This window comes from Dipodomys merriami, unplaced genomic scaffold (genome assembly GCF_024711535.1).
Source record: "Dipodomys merriami isolate MVZ:Mamm:240054 unplaced genomic scaffold, mDipMer1.0.p SCAF_3, whole genome shotgun sequence".
Lineage (NCBI taxonomy): Eukaryota > Metazoa > Chordata > Mammalia > Rodentia > Heteromyidae > Dipodomys > Dipodomys merriami.
The window spans coordinates 94,587,304-94,614,865 of record NW_027204492.1 but is presented as its reverse complement, the minus strand read 5'-3'; positions in this window follow the sequence as shown (position 1 = coordinate 94,614,865).

Here is a 27,562-nt window from a genome sequence, read left to right as displayed (position 1 = left end):
GCTGATCACATATATGGTATATAACATATGAGCACCGTTATATATTACAGACTGTGATAGACAATTTGCTCCAGGAAAGTTAGAATGAACTTGTGACTTTAAATGAGCATCATTATTCCACAATACTGTGAATTTCCGGAAATTAAGTAATCACTTAATCACGATCAAAAAAAAAAAGAAGAACCTTGGGGAAGGGAGGGAGGGAGGGGATGGTAGGCGGAAAACAATGGAGGGGGTAACAATGTTCAAGAGAAAGTGGAAGTGTACTCATTACCTCACTCATGTAACTGTAACCCTCTGTATAGTATCTCTACAATAAAAAAAATTAAAAAAAAAAAAAAAAAAAAAAAAAAAAGAAGAGTGAGAGAAGGGGTATGCAAAGGAGTGATATAGGTAAGAATGTTGAAAGGGGTGACACTGATCAAGATGCATTGTTTGCATAAACTGCTTTGTTAAATGGCAACTCCTTTGTACAACCACTTGAAGAAATAATAAAAAATAATAATATGTAATAACAAATAATGAAATAAACAAATTAATTAATTAAAAATGGAATTTTCTGTCTTCCTGCTAATAGAGGAGGAAGATCTTTTGTGTGGTAGAAGGGAGTCGGTGCCTCTTTGGTGAGGTCACAAATAATCTCTTCAGAAACCATTATGTATTTTATTTGTTATCTCTCTCATAAAAAACATTTGAAATGGCCTGATGACTAGCCAGCTGCTTCTTAAATGAAGAAAGAGCACACCTTACAATTGCCAGAAACAGACATTGAAGAGGCCTGGAAATCTGATTTTTCCACATCAGGGACCCTGTTGTGTGTTGAAATAAATTGATGGGGTTACCGGAAGGTGGATTCTTGGTTTCTTTGAGGTTGCTCATTGACTTGAGGAAAGGAGGTGGGGAACATCATCAGAATGGATGGGGCCCTGGAGGAGCCTCCCGAGGAAGCTGTTGTCTGCCAAGGCCTCCTGCTACTTTGGCACCAGCTACATGTCCTGCAAAGCCTTTCCCTGCTCTGCTTGCTTGCTTGTTCTTAACATCAGCCTGTGCCCTGAGTAAACATGGATGGGGCGGGGCAGAGCCATTTTATTCTGCTGGTTAATGAATGCCTCTCTTGATTATTGTCCAGTTATTGAGTAAATGGTCTAGGCCTGGTGCTTTGGAACAGGGAAAACATTCTGGTGATAAGTGTAGAGTAGAAGATGAATACTAAAGAGAGGTCTCTGAGAGATCAGGTAAATATCTCTCTCAGGAACCTAAGCCCAAGTGTGGTAGCTGGGAAGAAAAACACTTTGGTTTTTATTGACATAATTTCCCCTGTAAAGGAAAAATGACAAGTTGTTTGTAGGTAGCTCTTCTTTTTCCTTTAACAAAATTATCCTGTACAGGAGCATGAGCTTTTTATTGAAGTGTAGTGTTCATTCAGGATGTGCATAAATTATAAATGTACAATTAGATTTGCATAAAGGACATATACCTAGACATTTGATACCTACATCATGAAATAAAATATGATGGATAGTCTGCAAAATCACTTTGTGTTCCTTACCAGTCACCTCCATCCAATAGATGAGTTATATCTGATTTTGAACTTAATGTAAGTGAATCATGTAGCCTATGCTCATTGGAGTCTGGTTCCTTTTATTCAGTATTATATTTGTGAAATTTCCATGTATTTTTATGAATAGGATTGGTGTAGTTACTGTCATTGCCATGGAGACATTTATTGTGTGCAAAGATCACAGTTCACTTATCCTCTCTACTTTCTTATTTATTTGTTTGAGATAGTGTCTAACTATATAGACCAGTCTAGCCTTGAACTTGTATTCCTCCTACCTCAGCATCCTGAGAGCTAGGATCACAGTTGTGTACCACCATACTTGACCTTATCCTGTCTTTGATGAACATTTAGGTAGTTTCTAGCTTTTTTCTTATATAGCTAATGCTTCTTTAAACATTTTAGGTGAATATATAATTTCCAAATGTTCTTGATTCCTTGCATATTAAAAATTGGCAGAAAGCATGGATGAAATCTAAAGTTGCTTTCTGGAGAATACTGTGAACAAGATTTATGAAAATCAGTGAGAATTGTACTTAAGGATTGGACTGCTTGGCTTCCTATTATGGTGTCATCATTTACAATACAAATGACTTGACTTCCCTGTCCTTCAATGTGTGAGCTGCCAAACATGGATAATAGTAACGTATAGATTAGTGAGAACTCAATATGTTGATAATGTATAGCTCTCACACACATGGTAGGTGCTGTGTGTAGCTGTGTTACTGACTGAGATGGACATGCTTATTCAAGTTCAATTGAAATCATACTGTCGGGAGAAATGAAGGCCAGGAAAGCAAGGCAGGGCAGAGAATGGAAAGGACATGGTTTAGGTGAGGCCTGGCTTTAACTTGATCCCATAGTGAGCATGAATGGCACCAGAGATACCCTTCTGGGTAGCAAAGAGGTTGGCTTTTTTAAAGACCCCTGTGTCAATCAGTAATTGGCTATGGGATACTGAGGGCACAGCATTCTTGTACTGGGGACTCTCTTCCTGTTAGCTGAGGGCAATCCTCCAGAAAAGGCTACAGCCATAAACTCTCAGCAGCCAAAAACTCACAGAAATTGGGAACTGGGTGTACCTGCTGGAAAGGGAATCTGAGCAGGATACCAATGCCAATGTTTTTTTTTTCTAGCCAGGCTTTTATTTGTAGTCAAACCAGACTAAAGCTGAAAAACTAAGGCTTTTAGAAGTCAAGCAGAGAGCTTCCTGTATATTCTTGGTCAAAATCAAGAATATTTACATGTATCCATGAGCTCTAGAAGTCTGAATCAGCCCACGAGTACTCTTTGTGTCTGTGCTCCCTCACTGGCAATTATCCCAGGACAGGCTGAAAATATTAAGATTTCCTTTGCAATGGTGTCCTTTCTAACTCAGCTGTCCATTCTGTCACCCTCCTTGGCATACTTATGTACTTTCATTTCTAGAAAACTTTTTTTGTGGTCCTTGAGCTTTCTTGCTCAAGCGATAGCACTCTACCACTTAAGCCACACCTCCATTTCTGGTTTTTTGGTGGTTAATGGGAAATAAGAGTCTCCACAACTTCCTTGCCTGGGCTGGCTTTGAACTTCAATCCTCAGTTCTCAGCCTCCTGAGTAGCTAGGATTACAGGTGTGAGCCACCAATGCCAGGGTGATTTCTTTAAAACTTTTGTCCTAAGTTGTTTTTTTTCCTTCTGGCCATATCGGTTCCCACAGGGGAAAGGAAGAGAGATGTACAGAAGGCATTGCTTACTAAAGGTTCTCTAGCTCCTTAGTCTATTTGCTCAACAGTGAAATGTTGCCACGCCAAGAGCTCATGATGTAATCAGCATTTAGATAATGTTTCCTTCTCTTTAGGAGATAGAAGCAAGTGAGCTCTGCCAAAAGTGTATTTGATTTTTAGGAGGTGGCTCTGCTGGTCCTGTCTCTCTACTATTATAGCAGGGAGTGATGTCAAAGCAAAATGAGTCACGTGTGGACAAATAGGAAAGTGCTTACTTTCTTGTCGTTATACCTGGAGAATAATGGAGGAGCCTGGAACACCTCAGTGACAGTGGGGTGAGGTTCAGAGTACACGAGAAAGTCAATGTCACACAAACACATGGGTTTCCTAATTAAAACTCAACAAAGTAGAAGTGGCATGTCTCAGCCTACTTTGGAGATCAAACCTAACAAAGAAAACTAGAGTTTACAGCAGCAATAAGTTGAAATCTACAACAAGTACCAGCTCCAAGCAGAGAGAAGGCAGTCCACTCATTCATTCATTCATTTATCTTTCACTCAGTCAGTTGGTATTCAGCAAGTATTCATTTTGGTTCTCGATGCTAGATCAATCAGGGAATTCAGCCACAAATTTCTTTATTATTAATTGGGATACATGCTATGAAAGGCCAGACAGAAAGAATTGAAAACCCTAGTACTTTGCTGGCTACTACCAAAAGCAGAGTTGGGAAGGTTTTCCAGCAAAGAGATTATGCCCTCTGACATGAAATATTGTGGGCTTGAACAGAAAGCAAAGCCAAAAATGCTGAAAGAATAAGATTTTGTGTCCCAGTGCTTTGGGTGCAATAAATGACTACACAGTTCCTGCCACAGAATTGTCACATTCATCTGAAAAATATCTAGCCCTATGAAGACACTTCAACTGGATGCAGTTTTGATTCCATAGTAGTTACATTTCTGTCTTGCCTTCTTCTATTCCCCATCCCTGATCCCACCAGCTGTACAGAGACATATCTGAAACCCAGCCTAAGTAGATAAGGAGTTAAAAGGAAAGCTTGATAGGAGAATGAAACAGTTCCATCAAGAAAAGTCACTAATTTTGGTTCTTACATCTCCCTCCCCAAGGTGGTTTTAAAGCAGGTGGTGCTTTTCCATGGACAAAGCAGTTGGTTTTGTTTATGCTTTTACTCTTGATGAAAACAGACAGCTGGCCAATGTGCTTGTGGCAATTGGTCACTGCGTGACTCAGTGGTCAAAACAAAATCCATGAGACCTGACTTCTGAGTCCTGTGCTTCACCACCAGCCGTAACTTCCTCATTTCTTTTTCTGGCTGGTGAATTCAGCTCTTTTAAACTAACATTACATGGAGCTAGGATGGTCATTGGTTCAGTGCTGAAACTAAAAGGAAACAGAATAAGCCAGATAGGCAATATAATATAGTAGTCTAGCAGCAGCAAAAACAGCAGAAATAGCAGGGTAGAAGTAGGAGAAATAACCATTTATTGTGTGTGCCACTGTACTTAGCACTTCTCCAAATTATTTTTATTTAATTATTTCAACAGTCCCATGCTAGTCCCATGTACTAGCTTTATTGTTCAACAGAGGTCAGCTGACTTGACTAGGGTCATAATGATTTAATGATTTAAGCCAGAACTGGCTCTCTACCTACAAACTCCATTCTTAATTTGGTTTACTTGATCATCTCTAAAGAAGGAAAAGAAAATCTTCATTTACAATAGCTAAGATATGGAAACAACCCAGATACCCCTCAGTATATGAATGGATCAAGAAAATGTGGTATATATACACAATGGAATTTTATGCCTCCATCAGAAAGAATGACATTGCCCCATTTGTTAGGAAATGGAAAGACTTGGAAAAAATTATATGAATTGAAGTAAGCCAGGCCCAAAGAAACATAGGTCCCATGGTTTCCCTTATTTGCAATAACTAGTATATGTCTGAGACAAGCAGAAAAGATCAGATAAGATGATATTAAGCGAAATGAACCCCAAGATAAGGACACAAGTGTTTTTTTCTTCCTTGCTATTGTTTCTAACGTATTTATAAGATACCATGTGATTTTTTTGTTGGTTTAAATTTCCCTCCCCCATGGTGTAACCCCTGTTTTCACTATATTTGATGTTGGTATACTTTGTGGAGGGGAAGGGAGAAAACAATGTTTAAATAGGGATAAAGATTGACCCATTGCAACAATGAGATGTATAAGATGCTATGTTGAAAAACAAACTTTACAATTTAGGCAGGGGTAGGGGGAGGGGAGAAGGGTGGGCAGGGTTATGGGGGGTGTAGTGGAGGAGATGGGAGGGAAGGGATGGTAGGGGAAAAACAAAGGAGGAAGCAAGAATGCTGGATAAGAAATGTACTCATTACCTTGTTCATGTAACTTTAACTCCTCTGTATAGTATTTTCATAATAAAAATGTATTTAATAAGAAATTAAAAAAACCTTCAGTCTAAGTTCTGTGATCATAGTGATGTTGTTCAAGCATTTCGTCTTTGGTTGTCCTCTGTGAAACCAAAAATAAAAATGATTCACAGGCATAGTGGAGATTTGGCGGGGTAATTAGTTTAAAGTCTATGGCACACAATGGGCACTCAACAGACAATAATTTCCCTCTTCTCTGTGAACATCACGAGAATCCCTTTACAAGAAAGGGATCATGCAGGCATTAGTTCCAGTTGAAGCTTTTCAGAGGCCTAGAACTAATACTGACTGAGATTTCCTACCCCTTAGCCAGGTGCCCTGTTCCCAAGTTAAATCTTGATGAGAAATAGTGGTCTGGGGATTACTTCTGTTAAATGGAGTAACTGATGTGAAAATACATATCATTATATTGCCTTCTAAAGATTTAGTCCATTGCATGTGATGCTATAGCAACTTTGAAGAGAATAAGAAAACTAAAGTGTAGGAAAGTGAAAATTTTCCTTTTGGTAAAGACCACCAGACAGTTCAAGACTCTGTCCCAGGTTGATTGATGAAATCTCTAGAAACTCACGCCTCAGCTTCTGCTTGATGATTGGGTTCTGAGTCACACTCCCAACCCTCCCCAGGTTCCATGGAACTCCCCAATTTACCTTCCTACAAGCTTTCCAAATCAGAGCACAGTCATACTTCCTACAAGCATGTTTAATACTTTCTGTGACAAAGAACACTGCAGGAACATTTGATTGAGGCGTGGGTATATGTCATGTTTTGCCTTCAAGCAAGCCAAAACTTACACCAGTCTTGCCCATATTATTAATTCTTTTCAAAGAATCAATGTCTGACACAGTTGAGTTTCTCTGTTGTACCTTTGTGGGTGTTTTTGTCTGTCTCTATTATTTTCTTTTACTTTCTTTGAGCTAAATTTGCTATATTTTTCCGTGTGTTTTAGAATGAATAATTAATTACTTGACTCAGCCTTATATTATAATTTTTGAATTTTAAGGCTATTATTTTTCCTGTAAGCATGGTTTTAGCTGCATCCCATGTTTTGTTGTGCTGTACAGTCATCCATCACTTAACAATGAGTACATATTCTAAGAAATACATCATTAAGTGATTTTGTCATTATGTAACTATCATAGGGTAAAGTTACACAAACCTAGATGGTGTAGGTCAATCATTTGGTATGGCAGTCAATAATATGGTATGAATGAGGTTGCTCCCAGCAGAATATGGAATGGCATATTGTTTTATTCAATTTTTAATATATGTTTTTATTGTAAAGATACTGTACAGAGGAGTTACAGTTACATGAGTAAGTTAATGAGTACATTGTTATCCCCTCTTTTGTTTTTCCCCTACCATCCCTTGCCTCCCCATCTCCCCAAGTTGTAAAGTTCATTTGCAACATAGTGTCTTGTACATCTCATTGTTACAATGGGTCAATCTGTATCCTTGTTTCAGCATATTGTTATTTCCCCTTCCCTCCCCAAATTAGAAAAATGTATATACAAGATGCAGTGCACCAGAATCTAATACACTGAAAACAGAGGTTATACCATGGGGGAAGAACATTCAAAAGAATCAAAAAACCACATAGTACATTATAAGTATATTAAGTAAAAGAGCAAGAAAGATAAAACCACTTGTGTCCCTATCTTGGGGTTCATTTCGCTTAGCATCAACTCATATGGTCATATGTAAATAGCTTTTGACCTTTTCTGCTTCTCCTAGACATATACTAGTTATTGCAAATAAGGGAAACCATGGGACCTATGTTTCTTTGGGCCTGGCTTGCTTTAATTAATATAATTTTTCCCAAGTCTTTCCATTTCCTAACAAACGTGGTATCTATCTATCTATCTATCTATCTATCTATCTATCTATCTATCTATCTATCTATCTATCTATCTATCTATAGTGAGAGAGCATTTTCTTGATCCATTCATCTACTGAGGAGCATCTGTGTTGGTTCCATATCTTAGCTATGGTGAATAATGCTGCAATAAACATAGTTGGGCTGGTACCTTTAGTATGGCCTAGTTTGTGATCATTTGGGTAAATGCCCAAAAGTGGGATTGCTGGGTCATAGGGGAGCTGAATGTGGAGTCTTCTGAGGAAACTCCATACTGATTTCCAAAGTGGTTGAACAAGTTTACACTCCCACCAACAATGCAGTAGGGTTCCCTTTTGGCCAAATCCCCTCTAGAATCTGCTGATATTAGAGTTCTTGATAGCCATTCTAACTGGGGTAAGGTGGAATCTCAATGTTGTTTTGATTTGTATTTCTTTTATGGCTAGAGAAGTTGAGCATTTCTTCATGTGTCTAATGGCCATTCTTATTTCTTCTTCAGAGATGTCTCAGTTTAAGTCTTTAGCCCACTTATTAATCTAATCGGGCGGTTGTTTCCTTGAGGTTTTGTTGTTGGGGGATTTAAGTTTTTGAGTTATAAGTATATTTTAGATATGAGGCCCTTGTCTGCTGTATGGCTAGTGAAGATCTTCTTCCAATTCATGGGCTTCTATTGATTTTTCCGACTATGTCCTTTGCCATGCAGAAGCTCTGCAGTTCCATGCAATCCCATTTGTCCAACCTTTCTTTTATTTGTTGTGTTTCTGGGTCTTTATTAAGAAATTTTCAGCCTGTGCTATGGAATCCTAGAGTTTCTCCTATTCTTTCCTGTAATGTTTTCAGGGTATCTGCTTTGACTTTGAGGTCTTTGATCCATTTGGAGTTGATTCTGGTACAGAGTCATATATAAAGATCTAGCTTTAGTTTTCTACAGGTGTTTAACCAATTTTGCCAGCACCATTTACTGAAGAGGCTGTCTTTCTTCCACTCTGCTTTTTAGCTCCCTTATCAAAGATTAAGTGGCTATAGGTCTGTGGGTTCATTTCTGGGTCTTCAGTTCAATTCCATTGGTCCTCATGTCTATTCTTGTGCCAATAGTAAGCTGTTTTTATGACTATTGCTTTATAGTAGAGTTTGAAATTTAGTATTAATATTCCTCCAGCGCTGTTCTTTCTGCTAAGGATTGCTTATGGTATTCGGGGTCTTTTATTATTCCATGAATTTTTGGATTGCTTCTTCTATTTCATTGAAGAATGAGGTTGGGATATTCATAGGTATTGCCATTTTCACGATGGTAATCCTCCCAATCCAGGAGCATGGGAAGTTTTTCCACTTCCTTAGCTCTGCTTTAATTTCATTTTTCAGGTTTTTAAAGTTTTCATTATAGAGGTCCTTCACTTCTTTTGGTTTTTTTTTTTTTTTTTTTTTTTTTTTTTTTTTTACCGGTCGTGGGGTCTGAACTCTGGGCTTGGGCACTGTCCCTCAGCTCTTCAGCTCAAGGCTAGTGCTCTACCACTTTGAGCCACAGCGCCACTTCCGGCTTTTTTCTTATGTGGTGCTGAGGAATCGAACCCAGGGCCTCAGGCATGCAAGGCAAGCGCTCTACCACTGAGCCACCTTCCCAGCCCCCTTCACTTCTTTTAAGTTAACTCCTAGGTATTTTATTTTTTTGTGGGACTATTATAAAAGGAGTTGCTTCCCTTATTTCATCCACACTCTTCTCCTTATTGGCTTGCAGAAAATCCATTGATTTTTGAGGGTTAATTTTATTCCTTGCTACTTTGCCAAAGTTTGGATCAGCTCGACTAACTTGGGAGTGGAATTCATGGGTTCTTGAAATACAAGATCATGTCGTCTGCAAAGAGAGAGGGTTTTACTTCATCTTTCCCTATATGGATCCCATTTGTGCTTACATCTTGCCTTATTGCTGTAGCTAGGCATTCTAATACTAAATTGAAGAGAAGTGGAGAGCATGGACATCCTTGTCTCATTCCTGAATTTAGAGGAAATGGCTTCAGCTTTTCACCATTAAGTATAATGTTGGCTGTAGGTTTGTCATACACAGCCTTTATTATAGTGAGGAATGTTCCATGGATTCCTAGTTTCTCCAGAGCTTTCATCAGAAAGGGGTGTTGGATCTTGTCAATTGCTTTCTCTGGATCTATTGAGATAATCATGTCATTCTTATTCTTGCTCTGGTTGATGTGATAAATTATATTAATTGATTTGTGTATATTGAACTAGCTTTGCATCCCTGAAATGAATCTTGTTTGATCCTGGTGTATGATTTTTTTGATGAGTTGAAGTCAATTGGCCAAAATATATTTGAGAAACTTTGCATCGATGATCATCAAATAAATGGGTCTGCAGTTCTCTTTCTTTGATGAGTCTCTGCCTGGTTTTGGGATGAGGGTTATGTTGGCTTCATAGAAAAGGTTTGGTAGTGAGCTTTCACTTTCAATTTCATTGGAGAGTTGGAAGAGTATTCGTGTGAGTTCTGCTTTGAGGGCCTTGTAGAATTCAGCTGTAAATCCATCTGGTCCTGGGCTTTTCTTGGGTGGGAGGTCTCTTATTGCTGTTTCTATTTCGATGCTTGATATGGGTGTGTTAAGTTGGTTCAAATCATCTTGGTTTAGTTTGGGCACGTCAATATTTGGTAGAAATTCATCCATTTCTTCCAGATTCTCAAACTTATTATCATAAAGGTTTGAGAAGTATTCCATTGTAACGTTCTGAATCATTGTTGTTTCTGTGGTGATATTTCCATGCTCATCTCTTGAGTTTGTTTTTTTGGGGTGTGTGTATTCTCTTCTTTTTCTGATAAGATTTGCTAAGTGTCTGTCAATTTTGTTAATCTTTTCAAAGAACCAGCACTTTGTTTTGTTGAGTCTTTGTATATTTTTTTGGACTCTAATTCATTTAATTCTGATTTAATTTAAATTATTTGTTTCTGTCTACTGCATTGGGGTTTTACCTTGTTGCTCTTTTTCAAGGAGTTTCAGGTGCTTTGTTAAATTATTGTTTTCAGATCTCTCCTATTTATTGATGTAGGAACTCAGAGCTAGTACTGTCTTTGCTGTGTCCCAGAAGAGCTGGTAATTTGTGTGTTTTTGTTGAATATCATGAACATTTGAATTTTCTTCCTAATCTCTTCCATTAGCCAGTGTTGGTTCAACAATGTGTTGTTCAGCCTCCATGTGTTACAGGATTTTCTTTGGTGGCTTTGGGTATTGAATTCTAATTTTATTCCCTTGTGGTCTGAGAGAATGCAGGGCATAAATTCAATGTTTCTGAATTTGGACAAATTTGCTTTGTGACATAAAATTTGGTCTATTTTGGAGAATGTTCCATGTGCTGCTGAGAAGAATGTGTATTCTGATGCTGCTGGGTGAAATATTTGGTAGATGTCTGTTAAGGATAGTTGGTCTATGTAGTTGTTTACATCTGAGGTTTTTCTGTTGAGTTTTTGCCAGGTTGATTTATCCAGTGGGGATAGTGGTGTGTTAAAGTCCCCAACAATGAATGTCTTTGGATCTATGTGAGATTTTAGGAAAAGTAGTGTTTCTTGCATAAATTTGGGTGCTTCATTATTTGTGAATAGATATTTAAAATTGTAATATCTTCCTGAAGGAGAGATCACTTCACTAGTATGTAATGACTTTCTTTATCTCTTCAACACTAATTTTAATTTGAAGTCTATTTTATCTGATATTAAGATTGCAACTCCTGCCTGTTTATGGGGGCCATTTGTTTGGTAGATTTTATTCCAGGATTTCACTTTCAGAATATGTTTGTTTTTGTGGGCAAGGTGTGTCTCTTGAAGGCAGAAGATTGAAAGATCTGATGGGGCTAGGTTGTGGGTAGGGTTGAGGCCTGTCAGCAATCAGTAGCTTTTCCCTGAGGGGCTAGCTCCTGAGACACTCACACAGCCCACCCTGGAGCCATACTCAGTATTTATGTTCACTGAGTTTCCAATTGTTTTTGTTTTACCCTCCTGGGTCTGCTGCCTGTGCTGCCGTGGGGTGGGGCAACCTCTAGCTCTTTTTACCCAATGAAGAAAGTCACTCCTCCATGGGTGGATCAACCTCTGCATGGGAAGTGCAACTTTCCCTGGTGGGGGAGTGGGTGGGGAGTGGAGCTGAGCCCCACAGGTCAGGTTCCTCTGACTTGTTCAATGGCTCCTATTGTCTTCTTCCAAGGCCTGCCTTACTTGCTAGCTGCTCTTTGTCAGTATCAAAGATGGAGTTCTTTATCAAAGATGGAATTCTCCCGTGGTGGGGGAAGGGCTACCTTCCCACTGCTGTTCTGTGACAAGTAGTGAGAATGTCTTGTGTGTTACTCACGCCTTTCCCTTGGTTTCTGGGCTGTCCATGGTCTGTGACTGTCTGTGGTCGGCAGGTTGAAGACTTCTGCTCCTTGTTAGTTCTTGCTGGTGAGTAGAATCCACTTGCACACCACCTCTGATGCCTTTGTCCTGGGTTCTCTCTGCTTATATGGCAGCTGTGGCAGCAGCTGCCCCCACAGACACTGTTGAGTGCTTGGATCTGTCTCTTTAACCTAGTTGCCTGAATTTTTCCTCTGTGGCCAAACTCTCTGTACTATGATGCACACTTGGTGTGACTCTTTAGCTCTGGACTTTTCACTGGAACACGAAAACTGGTTTCTACATGAGCTTGTTTAGTCCCCAGCTTCTCCTTAGCCATCTTCCTCTGGACATCTGACATACTCTTTTATAATAATATTTTTATAAGTCTAAATATATATAATATAATAAATATGCAAATCAGTAACAAGGTTGTCTATTATCACAATAAATAGATAATATACAAAGTTGTATATGCTATATTTTGTACAACAAAGTAGGCTTGTTTACACCAATACCACCACAAATATGTAAATAATATATTGCCCTATGATGTTATAATAGCCATGATATCATCAGGTGGCAGGATTTTTTCAGCACCATTATAATCTTATAGACCACCATCATATGTTCAGTTCATCACTGACTGAAATGTTCTTACATGGTTCATAACTATATTTTTTATTTTACTCAAAAGTAGTTGCTAATTTTATTGTGATTTATTTTGCCTTAGGTTATTTGGAAATATAATATTCAATTCATGAAAATCTGAAATTTTCTAGCTATGTATTTTAAAAATTATTTGTTTTAGCTGTACACCAATGGTTTACACCTGTAATCCTAGCTACTCAGGAGGCTGAGATCTGAGGATCACTGTTCAAAGCCAGCCGGGGCAGGAAAATCCATGAGACTCTTATCTGCAATTAACTGCCAGAAAACTGGAAGCGCCCAGAACCCAGGCCCAGAGTTCAAGCTCCATGACCTACAAAAAAAAGAAAAAATAATTTTTATCTTAATTTGTACATTCTAAATGATCTTAGTATTTCAGAATCTGTCCTAATGTACATATGTCCCAGTATACATTTAATGTTTTATGCATACTTTAAATATATATATATAATATTTAATATATGTATATGTTCATATATACATATATATATATAACTGTAAGCCAATGAGATCAAATTTGTTATTGGTATTATTCAAATCTTCCATATTTTTCCTGATTTTTGCATGTTTTTATTTCTTTATTAGTTGTAGAGAGAAATAATTAATAAGACAGAAATCATGACACTGTTCTAAAAAAGAGGCAGATACCTACAATCCTTGTAACTGGAATTTCTATGGTCCAGCCTCCATATGGATGTGAACGAAATTTGCATCTGCTGTGAATTTTGGTTGTTATTACTGATAAATCTTTCTCTCTCTCTCTCTCTCTTTCTCTCTCTCTTTCCTTCCTTCCTTCCTTCCTTCCTTCCTTCCTTCCTTCCTTCCTTCCTTCCTTCCTTCCTTCCTTCCTTCCTTCCTTCCTTCCTTCCTTCCTTCCTTGCTTCCTTGCTTTCTTTCTTGTGCTTGTCCTAGGGCTTGAATTCAGGGTGTAGTCACTGTCTCTGAGTTTTTTTTGCTGAAGGTTAGTGCTTGACCATTTGAGCCATGGCTTCACTTCTGGCTTTTTTTGGTGACTAATTGGAGAGAAGAGTTTCACTGGTTTTCCTGACTGGGCTGGTTTTGAACCATAATCCTCATATCTTTCCTCCTGAGTAGCTGGGATTATAGGCATGAGCTACCTGCATCCAGAAAAATTTTTATTCTTTAGTGAAACAACTTAACTCTTTATGGTGGTAGGAAGTTCCAGATCACTGTACCAACACTTTCCTCAAGGTGTCTCTCTTGAAAACCTAATACCATCACCAGATCTTTGGATCATGCTTTGCCAGCTACTCATCTTTCTGGCAGGCATGTATGGATTTAGATAAAAGAATCTAAAGGAATGGAAAGTACCAGTTTATGAGCCTCATTCTGCTTTCTGAGCCACTGTGACCATTTTTCCTTGCTACAAATGATCTTAGGGTTAATTCCTGGCTTTTCCCTTGAGCAAGTGCTGCTCAGAATAAGTGATATGAGAATTGTACAATTTGTTGGTCATTTCTGAGTTAATATTTGCTTCAGGTTCAATCTTTTTCCTTTCTAGCCTGACAGTTCCATACTTACATACAAGTTGTAGAGTTATGTTTATTTTTTCTCCCCAGGCAATGTCAGCATCATTCTTGCAACAAAAACACATTGTTGACCATCACTTGAATGGCCTTCTTCCCTTTTGTATAGTGGGTGATGAGACCTATTTCAAGTCCATTCTGTCTGGCATTTGGAACAGTAGCATTTTTTTGGGGGGTCCTGTCATGGGGCCTGAACTCTGGGTCTGGGCCCTGTTCCTCAGCTCTTCAGCCCAAGGCTAGCACTCTACCACTTGAGCCACAGCGCTACTTCTGGCTTTTTTTTTCTTTTTGCTTATGTAGTGCTGAGGAATCGAACCCAGGGCCTCAGGCATGCAAAGCATGCGCTCTACCACTGAGCCACCTTCCCAGTCCCTGGAACAATAGCATTTTATACCCATGATCATGTCCACTATTCAAGGAGTCTTGGAATCCCTATATTATTTTGTTTGTAGGAAGCCCACTGAAATTCCAATCCACCATTAAAACATGTCAACAAATGATCAGGTCTAAATGCACTTGATATGCAAATGCTAACTCAGAGAGATATCAGTGCAATTAATGATCACCCATTAAAACCTGAGCTTTGGTAGTTTGGTTAAGAAAATCTTTGCCTGCCCTGATGGGACACCAGACACTATAAGGGAGAAAAAGATGGAAAGGTTTAGATGCTAAGGCCATGGCTGTCATTTTGAGAGTGTGATGAGTAAGGGAAATACTTTGAAAATGTGCTGCCAGGATATACCCTATGACTACTGAATGAGAAACCAGGGTAGAGGTACCTCTCCCCCCCCCTTAACCTTTCTCTATCCAAAAGAAAGCTAGTGGAGAGTTCAGGTGCCTCAGTGCCAGTATCATCTTAAAAGCACTGACAGCTATAGGTGGTAAGTCATCTACCACTTTGATTGTGCTCAACAAATAGTTAAGAATGAAATTATTGAATAATACAATTCCAGAGTTCAGGAGAACTGGTTCAGTTGTACTATTTATTCTCTTGCATCTGGAAATAATTGACTTAATCTCTGAAGCAGCAATTTCTTAGATAGGAAATGGGCTAATGAGATAGATGTTTGGCAAAAAGATTTGATGAATTGATTTTCATTGTTGATGCTTGCAATAAAAAGATGAAGAATTAGATGTTATTATCTCTAGTGCTTTTTGAGATTCTAGATGAAAACTAACAGGTTCGAGATTGATTTATACCAAACACTTCCTCATGGCCAAATTGAATTCCCCTTTCCCAATTCTCAAAACTTAAGGAGTGCACATTTATAATTTTTAACACTCTCAGAAAAAAATTGGTAATATGTGTTAACAGACTTTAAATGATCTTTTTTTACAGACCAAGTAAAGTTTTACATGGCTATGCTAAAATAGACAAACATATACAATTGTTTTGGTCTTTTTGCTAAAATATGATTTGTCAACACTAAAATACTATTTGGATGAGACTAGAGATCCTTTTTTTGTTCACTATTAAATTCTTAGGACCAAAAATGGCCTGAAACATACAAAGTGTCAATAAATATTTGTAAGATGAATGAAACAAAAATTACATGCTATCTACTGCTATGATTAGTCATATGAATTCACTTTAAAGAATAGAGCACTTAGCTGGGTACTGGTGCCTCATAAATAATCTTACCTACACGGGAGGTGGAGACTAGGAATATTGTGGTTCCAGACCAGCCTAAATAGAAAAGTCTGCAAAAACTCCATCTCAACAGAGGGAAGCCAGATGTGCTGGCACACACCTGTCATCTCAGCTAACACGGGAAGCTTAAAATAGATGGATTGAGGAAAGGAAACAGACAAATCAAGGGACAAAGGAACAGAATACTGAACCCCCATCTTGGAAATGTTGACAGCTAACAGTTTTCAGCAGTGTCCTTTTATAATTTACCTCTACAAATTTGGAGAGAGATCTACTTAGCATAAAGTCATACTCCCAGACTATTTTATAGCTGATGACTGTTTCGTACACTAAGCTATGGCTCATTCCTTTACCTTAACACACAACAACTTGGTTGAGTCATTTTAGCTTTAGAGCTTCCTGCAGGATGAACACTTAACTGGAAGTGCATGGTAGCTTAACTTTTCCTTTTGCCTGTTCCTGCTTCTTTCTTATCCTCTCCTCAGGTATTGATGCACCTTAAATTGATCTCCAGGATCAGCAATAGCTGAATAAAGTACATGTTGAATAAAGCATTGCACCTGGCCATCAGTGATAGGGAAGGATCCACAAGTGCACAGAGCTGTCTCCAAGCCCAAGAAATGGGTTTTCATAAGTTCTAACAGTACTACTAGACATGTTTTCTGTTAAATCTTTGCGGATAGGGGTCAGAGAAGGAGTTGCATAGAATCTACAGACATATACTTATTTGAATTCATACAGTGCCTTAGTTAAACAAATGGCTTTTTGGAAACAGCCCTGCCATTTAGTAGTTATATGGCCTTTGATAGCCCATCTCTCTTGGCCTGGCTTTATTTACCTGTGAAATGGGATTGGTAAAAATACCTCCCTCTTAGAATGTTATGAGAATTACATGAAGTGAAATAGGTAGAACTCATAACATGGAACTAATTAGTGTATAATAAAGGGAATGTTTATTATATTGTGGTAAATAGAGATTTGTAACTTGATCTGGACAGGGAAATGTCTGTGGAGATACAGAAATCTGGGCTATGATCTAGTAGGCAATTGTATCTGTGTGGTGGACATGAAGATGTGTGGTCCAGATCCTCTTCTAAGGAAAGGTTTTGGATCCCAGTTGTCAGCTCTGTCAGGCTTATGCCGCTGCTGCAGGAAGCCAGCATAGCCTACAAGTATACCTTGTCTTTGATTGATAAAAGGGGGGAGGGGGAAATCAAGGGCCTAGTCACTTCATCTCAATACAGAATGACTGCAAAGCTCCATAGGGAGGAGGGGAGCAGCAGAGACTTTACCCAGCTTGCTTTGTACCCTAGCTTTTCCCTCTGCTCACTCTTACTTGTGCCTCTTTTCCTTCTCTAGGTGTTGATCTTCAAAAAGAGACCTCACCCCAAATTCCATCTCCAGGGCTTCTCTAGAGAATCCAGCCTGTAACAAAGCCTGAAAGTCCAATGCAAGGGCAACTTTTCAGACCCTATCTTCTCTCCCCACCCCCACTTCTTTTGTTCATCCTTTTAATCTTTCAGTCTTGTGCCTTTGTCTGTGCGCTGTACTCTCCATATTCAGAGCATTGAGTTTTAATGGCCTGTTGTACACAGCTTGTCCACGAGCTGTCAGGTTAAGGCAGAAGCCTATTTAGACAAGTTGTCAGGTTGAATGAGAGAGGAAAAAAATTCCTAAATCAATGTGTTTTTTCATGCAATCACACGTGGGCTAATTTATCTGTAGCCACGTTCTACCCTGCCAGTTTGGCATGAGGGTCCTCAGACAAGGGGGCTGCGAGTTGGCTGATTAACAGAACGATTTTTATTGGGAGAAGGAAAACACAATTGTTTTATGGTAATTATCACCATTTGAACCTGCACACAGGCTCCTGGGGAAGATTAAAGAACAGGCTCTGAACGGATGATGAAGCAGCTTGAAACACGCACAGGCCAGAGGACTAGAACTAGTTAAAACATTAACATTATTTTCCACTTTTTGTAGAGCTATTGGTAAGGGACAGAGTGACTAACTTTTTGTGTGTGTGTGAAAAGTTCGTTTTTTGACCTAACGTCTTATACATCTCATTGTTGCAGTGGGTCCACCTGTATCCCTATTTAAACGATTTGTTTTTTCCTTTCCCCTCCCCAAATTATACCAACATCAAACCATCAAACAGAGTAAAAACAGGTGTTATACCGTGGGGGAGGGACATACAAACCAACAAAGATATATCTTACAAATATGTTAGAAACAATCGCAAGAAAGAAAAAACATTTGAGTCCTTATCTTGGGGTTCATTTCACCTAACATCAACTTATCTGACCGTTTCTGCTTGTCTCAGACATACACTAGTTTTTGCAAATAAGGGAAACCATGGGACCTATGTTTCTTTGCGCCTGGCTTACTTCACTTCATATATTTTTTTCCAAGTCTTTCCATTTCTTTTTTTTTTTTTTTTGGTCCGGTCATGGGGCCTGAACTCTGGGCCTGGGCGCTGTCCCTCAGCTCTTCAGCTCAAGGCTAGTGCTCTACCACTTAAGCCACAGCGCCACTTCCGGATTTTTTTCTTTTTGCTTACGTGATGCTGAGGAATCGAACCCAGGGCCTCGAGCATGCAAGGCAAGCGCTCTACCACTGAGCCACCTTCCCAGCCCAAGTCTTTCCATTTCATAACAAATGGGGCAATGTCATTCTTTCTGATGAAGGCATAGAATTCCATTGTGTATATACACCACGTTTTCTTGATCCATTCATTTACTGAGGGGCATCTGGGTTGGTTCCATATCTTAGCTATGGTAAATAATGCTGTGATAAACATAGTTGTGCTGGTATCTTTAGTGTGGTCTTGTTTGTAATCATTTGGGTAAATGCCCAAAAGTGGGATTTCTGGGTCGTAGGGGAGCTCTATGTGGAGTTTTTTGAGGAACTTCCATACTACTTTCCAAAGTGGTTCAACAAGTTTCTCCTTAGCCATAAAAGAAATGCAAATCAAAACATCATTGAGATACCACCTCACCCCTGTTAGAATGGCTAAATCAAGAACTCTAATAACAACAGATGCTGGAGGGGATGTGGACAGAAGGGAGCCCTACTGCATTGTTGGTGGGAGTGACTAACTTTTGAAAGTATTTGTACCTTATCTGGGGGGAGGGAAGCAAGTTGCGTTTGCTTTACAAGTTTGGAAAACAGTAGGGTAAATTGCTAGGGTGACTTGCGTAGAGATAGCAACCAATCTTTTTCAAGCCCCCCTACAATAGCCCCTTACACAATAGCAAGGAATTCTGGAGATGCTGAACTAGGACATTTTAAGCATTAAGTATTCTCTCTTACATTTCACTAAAACAACCAGTAGAAGAGCACAAAATAAAAAATACCAGCAAATATCACCCCAACTCACAAAACAAAATAAAACTTATAAAAATTGCATGCACATTAAAAAGATATCTTTTTGTTTAAAAAAAGAGTTTTGTAGCTTCAAAGCATCTCAAGTGAATTAAAAGCTGCAACTGGGAACAACATGGGCTCTGATATTTCTTTTGTGATATTTGATGATTGTCTTTGCATTTTTGTCCATTTCCACTGTCACAGCTGAGTTTAGGACCAGGATAGAGGAAGATGAATCTGTCACCACAAGGCAAAAAAAAGAAAAAGACAAGTGAAGAACTGTAAAAATGGTTAGTAGACTGAAAACGGTTTTACGGTTTATAGTATATGATTAACTGAAAAGCATCTTGCTTAAATTGCTAAGGCATTTCTTTGGACTTGAAGCTGTATCTGTGGCTAGAGTTAGAACACACAGTAATGGGGCTATGACTTTTGGAGATCTTCCCACCTTTACCACTTTCTCTGCTTTTTATTTTTATTCCCTTTACAAGTAAGAATCATTAAATGATATCTCTCTCCTTGTGGCTGGAGGAGGAGAGTAGAAGGGCACAGAATCTTAACAATCATTTTGTTAAGAAAACCCAGAGTCAGGAATCAAAATAGCTCTTATTTCTCCCTCATACCAAGAAGACAGATAAAAGTCTAGGCATTCCAGAACTCCTACTCAATTGGTACCAGAATGGAATGTGTGCAAGTTCACCTGCTGAGAGGTTGGAAAACATATCCTAAATCCAGGCATCCATTCTGTTGCCATTTCTAGAATGTCTTAGAAAGACAGATTTTATAATAAAAATCCAAACATTTGACATGCAAATGTAAGAGTTTATTTTCCCTTTTGTATGGCCATGGAAAATTTTTGATAAGAGAGAGAAATCCAATTCTCCATTAATAGAAGACCGCCAAATAAATAAGACAACGTTTCTTTCCTAATGAATAATCAAACAGGCAATAGGATTTTGGAACCAGACATCTGTTATAACTTTACATGTAAACTGGTTTTATTTTTGTGGGTTTATTTTTTATTTTATGTATTTTTAAAACCATCAGCTGGTTTCTCTCAATTCGCTAGAATTTGCTAGAAAACAAGTTTTGGTCTCCATTTGGCTCCTTTCAAAATCAGAGAAGACTATTCATCAGTGTCTATGGTATGATGATGTCAGCAGGTTGGCACTGTGCTAGAACCAGGAATCACATAGATAAAAGGCATAACTTTTGCTCTAAAGATCAGATAGTCCGACAAGAAATATACTCATTACCTTTATGTGAGTGTAACCCCTCTGTACATCACCTTTACAATAAAATAATCTTAAATTACAAAACACAAAACAAAAAAGATCACACAATCCAGTAGAGGAGTGGACAGTGTGATCAAGACTGGAAAATGTGGAAAGATAGAAAGCAGATGGTATTCTTTCTTTCAGGTACTTGGCTGAGTGCTTCCACATACTAAGTTATTAAATTGTCACAGCAATGCTATCAAGCAGGTTGGTAGAGACACAAATGTGTTAACTTAGTTGTCCCAAATCACACAACTGTGAATGGGCAGATCCAGAATTTAAACAGGCACTATGATACAAAGTATGTATTCTTCATCTTAACCCTGACCATGTACCTGTCAGCTGGAGCTCAGTGGATTGAGGTGGGGTTAATGCAGAAGACAAGAAAATCCCTCCAGATGAGATGACACAACAGCTATAAAAATAACTCCCTTGGTCATGTCAAGATGTCCAAATATGGTGAGAGTTTCCAGAACATAGTTTTGTGAAAGAAGAGTCCACACTGCCTACAAAAGCATTGCTGTGAAGCAGTGTTTGGTTGTTGTCTTGAGACCTTTTTGCTTCCTGAGTAGTTTGCAAAATTAGGCTTCTAGGGTCAAAGAGGTTTCAGAAACACCCATATTCAACAAAGGTGAGCATGTGCTTTTGGTAATCTGCAATAGGAACAGAAGTCACCTACAGAGTCTTCCTTAAGGGAAAGCTCTATAAAGATATCAAAGAAAAAGTGTTCCAGGGATCACAATCTGGGAAATGTTGTTTTCCAAGGAGCATGAAAAGACTCAGACTGTCTGGAACTCTAAAGTTGTTTTAACCCTTACTGGATGATCAAAGAATCCCTGCATTTGGGCAGCCAGTGGTGAATGGTGGGTTTGGTGTTGATATTTTTAATTATTATTTTTTTCAGATCTGTTAGTGCTTCTGCTCTTGCCCAGTTATTTAGACAGTTTTCCTGGGCCTCTAGGTTATAGACTTCTGTTTCACCAGGACTCATGAAGTCAGTCTGCAACTCCAGTGCTGGCTGACTTTTTCAGACTTGAACATAAGGAACAGACTCTGAACATAAGGAACCTGTTAGCATTGATCTTCAGGATGCCTTAGCTTCTCCTACCTATTTTTAATGAGTATACTTGCCCTGTCCTGTCTGCTTCCCTTTGTATTTTCCCTCATTTTTCCTCTCCCTTTCTTACATCCTTTCTTTCTTCAACATTTGTTATGGGCATTTAATGAAAGACAGAGAACTATAGCATTTACTCTAGTCATCCAAAACTTATGGTTCATACAAAATGTCCCAAAGCAAATTGTCAAATCCAAGTCACACACATCCTGTCCCTTAGTAGGTGGACTAATTGTATATAATTACTCTAAGTACTATGAGTGAGAGTACTTGTGAAACACTAGATAAGTAACATAGCTTTCACATATGCATGTAGATTCTATTGTGATTAATAAAATTTAGTGTATTCAGAAAATAATTTTTACTGAATTACCACGGTTTTTGTAACTATATATTTTAAATAAATGTATACTATAAAGACTATTACTACTGGGTGCCTGTGGCTCATACCTGTAAGCCTAACTTCGCAGGAGGCTGATATCTGAGGATCATGGTTCAAAGCCAGTCTGGACAGGAAACTACATGAGATTCTTATCTCCAATTAACCACCAAAAAAGCTGGAAGTCAAACTGTGGCTCAAGTGATGGAGTGTTAACCTTGATCAAAAATGCTTGGGGACAGAACCTAAGCCCTAAGTTCAAGCCCCAGACTGGCATGCCACGCATATGCGCTTGAGCGCGCGTGCGCGCACATACACACACACACACACACACACACACACACACACTGTTATCTCATTGGTGTCCATGAATATTTTGGTGTTATACCATTCAAACTTTAAACTTTGAAACCAGCCAGGGTTAGATTTAAATTGCACTTCTTTCATGGATTTGCTGGTCAAGTTACTTAACTTTTAATACCTTAATTTCCTTACCTAAAAAAGTGAGTCATTACATTGACTTCATAGATTCTTATGGTGATTAAATGAAATGACAAATGTAAATCATTTAACAAATCACATGGTTGCTCAATAAATGATTATCAATATTGTTGTGAAAAATAGAAAGGAGTTAGTAAAAGGTAATAGTGGAGATGGTTACCAAAGGAGATTTGAAATCATATCTGCCATTGTACATCTCCTACCATGCCTTTGATCTTCTGAAGTTCAGCACAAATACCTTAACTGAATGAATGACCAGTATACTCCCCAGTATGCTGACCAATGTTGTAAGAAAGTTGCTATATTTTGGCCATTCTACACCTGAGCCTTCTTCCTGTGTTCCTGAGTGAAGTTTGCTGAGTGATATGGAAGTATGTGGTACCCATTATTTGAATGTTCTATTCCAGTGACACTGGCATCATTCAGAAGTGGTATTAGATGATGGCATTACCTGAGCTACTCTTACCAGGCTGGTCTTGCTGCACAACTTTGTCAGTGCTGATGGCCTCTAGTGTTTTTGTTCATCTTATTCTCTTGCTTTTCTGGTCAACAGCTCATGCACAAACTTCAGTTGGCATTATCTGGAATTGATTTCTGGTGTTTGCAACCAAGATAGCCACCTGACACAACCATAGTCCATAGTTTACTATAGACCAGTGTCATATGGCTTATCATAGATGTGTATTTTAGGCTCGGCACTTATGGCCTATATTTAGCACTTTCTGCACAGCCTGGTTCACAATGAAGATATTGTGAGTGACATTCTCTCCTGGAAGTATACTCTGCATGCATACCAGAGTGGTTGATGGCAAATATAAATAGAAAAATAAAAGATAAAAAATAAAATTCAACCTATCATACCACATATTTTTTCTGTCCTTCCATGTCTGATCGTTTTGACTATCCAATCATTAGCAGTGTGTGTGTGTATGTGTGTGTATGAGGACATGCATAGGAGTTGTTGACAAAATCTTAATAGCCATATTCATATGATCATATAAAATAATTTTTTATGACATGAACTCCAAGAGAAGGAAACAAGAGATACTTGTTGTTGATGTTTTTGTTTTCTTTTTGTTTTGTTTGTATTTGGGAGGGCAATGGAGGGCACAGAAAAGGTGGAACAGAGGATGAACAATACAACAGTGGTACTCACTAGACACTATGGAAAATGAACTGTACATCTTGTGGGTAGGGACAGGAAGGAAAAATTGGGAGAGGGTGAGGGAAAGGGAGACATGGTTCAAATAGAATTATACTCATTACCTGATTCATGTAACTATAACCTCTCTGTATATCACCTCTACAATAACAATAGCAATCAAAATAATAAAGACATACAGTGGGAAAATAATTGTGATGGTTGCCTGGGACAATATATCTGTCTGGTCACTGTCCCACTGTTGAGTCAGTTTTGCTTGGCTGCTTCAATCCATAGAAGATGACAACAACTAAATCCATATATGAACTAGGAGCTAAGGCTGACTTTGAGCTCTCTTCATTCCTCACCATATTTGATCCCAGTGAGTTAGCTCTTCAGGGTTAACACTGTCTCTCTTTGGTCTCCAGCAGTCCCAGCCCCAGGTCATACTGGTTTGTAGGAAGAATGAAGACTGCTCCCAAGTCCCAGGCTTCCTGAAAGTGCTCTACCGATCCTAGACACGTACAAAGTACACTCGTTTGTTTTTGAATTTCAGATGTTAATTATAAGGAAGAGAATTAGGCATATAAAACAAATTACATTGGCAGCGTTTGCTTCACTTGTGCACCACGGGGCCCAGGCTCTCCTAATGAGATGTGACTACAGATCATTGTGCTTCCTGCAAACAGCCGATTGCTTCCAATATACTATGGTCTTCCTTGTGCTGCCTGTAGAATTTGACTTCAGAAAGAATCACTGTGCCAGAGATATCTGGCTAGGTGATTGGCAAGCCTGGGACAGAAGGAAGGGAGGAGGAGGGAGAGGAAAAATGTGGGGTAGGGGGGGAAAGAGGGCAAGAGAGAAAAGGAGGAGAAGGAGGGAGGGAAAGAGCAAGAGCAAGAGCAAGAGTGAGTGAGCAAGCTAGAGAGAGAGAGAGAGAGAGAGAGAGAGAGAGAGAGAGAGAGAGAGAGAGAGAGAGAGAGAGAGAGAGAGAGAGAGAGAGAGAGAGAGAGAGCAGAGAAGCATGAGCCAAAGTTTAGAGTTGGGCTCTAATGTGTATTGGCCACCTACCCCAACCACCAAAACCAAATCAAACAAATGCTTAGTTCCAGAATGAAAAACACAGTGTATCTATATCCTTTCTATAGAAGGCAATTCTGAAGCTGCCACAGGATGCAAGCAATAATGCTGTCTTTTATCAGTGTTTAATAATATTAATGTCTCCAGCAAAGAACAAACAGGCACTCTACCGTGGGTCGAAAACTGTTTGCGGGCTAATTGGAAAACATTACTTAATGTTTTTCTTAATTAGAATTAATTACAAGACCCTAGTGAAGAAATAAGTCCATATGTGAGATGGTAAGACTTCACACTGTGATGTTAAATTTCCTTCAGAGAGCCAGTCCCTATTCTATCAAACCCTCTAAACCAAGAAGACTTGTCTCATCAGAAGTAACTTGGCAACCTATAAAATTGTGTACCTAAGCATCTCTGTGTTTTCTGTGGGCATGAATCTTCCAACAGTGCTGATATCAGCACACATAAACAGAAAAGGAAAACATGTGAAATTGGGGTTGAGTGGTATAGAGGAAGGGTCTGATTTCTTGGACTGACCAGTCACTAATTTGTTATGGGATCTTGAGCCTCATTTTTCTCATCTGTCAATCAAAAGGTAGAGACTAAAAGTTTGGTGATGAATAGAGCTATGGAGTCTTGGAAAGGTAGACTCTAGTTGGAGATCATTAGGTCACTTGATGTACTGCACTCAGAAGAGATAAGGGAGTTGTTATGAGACTGCTGAGTTGGTTCTTGTAAGAATGCTATGATAAGAGCCTGAGCCCTGATTATGTGATGTGAAGATAGGATCTGTTCTTCCCATATGTATATCACCATTATACTGCTATGAGGTCCTGCAAAGGCAATGCCTTTGCACCTCCAGAAATGACCACTAAATAAATAGAAGTTTTCTTTGTTGGTTGTGGGGCTTGAACTCTGGGCCTGGGTGCTATGCCTGAGCTCTTTAGCTCAAGGTGAGCACCCTACCACTTGAGCTGCAGGGCCACTTCTGGTTTTTTGGTGGTTAATTGAAGGTAAGAGTCTCACAGACTTTCTTGCCTGGGCTGGCTTTGAACCATGATCCTTAAATCTCAGCCTTCTGAAGTAGCTAGGATTATAGGCATGAGCCACCAGCGTCTGGCCTAAATAGCATTTTTTGAATTAAAAAAAAAGGTGGTTGGGTGGAACTATAAGTTTCTAAAGCTTTTCAAGCTCAAATGTTCTGGCTTTCTAGTTTCCCCAGTTTTGGGACTCTGCTAATTGTGAGCCACTAGAATTGAGTTAAAAGGCAGGAATTTGAAATAAAGGGTGTACTCTTCCAGAGAAATTATCTCTATTGAATCTCCAACTTTATTTAGGAATAGTCAGTGTATTAATCTGCAGAAACTGATTTTATCAAAGAAGTAACCAAAGAATTATTGAGCTAAGTCGAATGTGCAATTATTTTGAAAGCAACCAGTTAACAACTCATAACTAAATATTAGTTTGAGTTTGGATGAATCAAATATCCTGCAAAACCATGGTTTTCTTTGTATGAGATCCAGCCATCACTTGTTGTAATATTTCCCAAACCACATTCTAATCTGTAAGTATAGGTGCAGTGGGATATGAGGGAAAGTCTTCGGAGAAATTAGCCCTGAAAATGCTCCTCAAATTCAAGTATGTAAGATTTCTTAAAGATAAAATCCTAAGAGCATTTAACATACTGAGTGGTTTTGCAACTTTCCTGGAACATACAGCAGTTCACAGTGTGTGATCTTATTTCACCTTAGAACCCACTTTATTAGTATGACACCAAGTCATGAGAAGCTTCTGTAGCATTCTACACAATCTGTTTAAAAGTAAATATGCTGTTAAGATCTAAATGTGTACATTCCTCTAAAAATGTGTATAATTGAAACCTAATTATCAAGACAATATTAGAAGGTCAAGCCACTGGAACAAGATTAGATTCCATGAGAGCCCCTTCAGATCTACAATGTAAGGACACATGGTGGCCATTTATGAGGCCCTCACCACGCATTCATTCCACTGTTACCTTGAACTTGTGTTCTTCAGGCTCAAGCACTGTAAAGAGTAAGTGTCTGTTGCTTATAAATTATCCAGGCTAACGTATTTTGATATAGTTGTTCAAACCGACTTGGACATCTACTTTCCAATTTTAGAGCAAGTTACTTCACTATTTCAGCTGCAAGTACAAGAAAGCAAGCTGAGGAGAGTGAATAACCTAGAAAAATATTTAAAATTGGTAGAGTTCGATACATTTCTTTAGTAATAGCATTCAAATAAGTATATGAGTTTGCCTTTAAGAAGTGTAATAATGAAGTTAAATAAAATAATTTCTTTTAAGTGGCAAGTATAAGACCCAACGATGTGCTAAGTGAAGAAAAGAGGTATAGTTTTATCTTGTTCTTAAAATTTCATGTTGTATAATTTAGAAGGAGGTAGAAAAGACAGACAATGGTGGATTATGATTTTATTTTTCTACTTGAGTAGTTTATTAAATCAAATCTTATTAATTCAGTGAATCCCATTTTCATTGTGCCTAGAAAATAATAGCATGTGAATTTCTAAGTGCCATGAAGACACTGTGAGTAACATTTTTACTGTTACTAATATGAGTTGCTTCTCATATTAGTGTCTAACACAACTCATATTTTGTGCTAGTTCTGGGGCTTGAACTTAGGGTCTAGGTGCTGTTCCTGAGGGTTTTTTTGCTCAAAGCTAGCACTCTACCACTTGAGCCACATCTCAACTTCAGCTTTTTAGTAGTTAACTGAAGATCAGAGTCTTGTGAATTTTCTTGCCTGGCTGGCTTTGAACCATGATCCTCAAATCTCAGCCTCTTGAGTAGCTAGGATTATAGGCATGAGCCACTGGTGTCTGGCAAGAAAATCTTTTTAAAAATTGTATTGTAAAGATGCTATACAGAGGG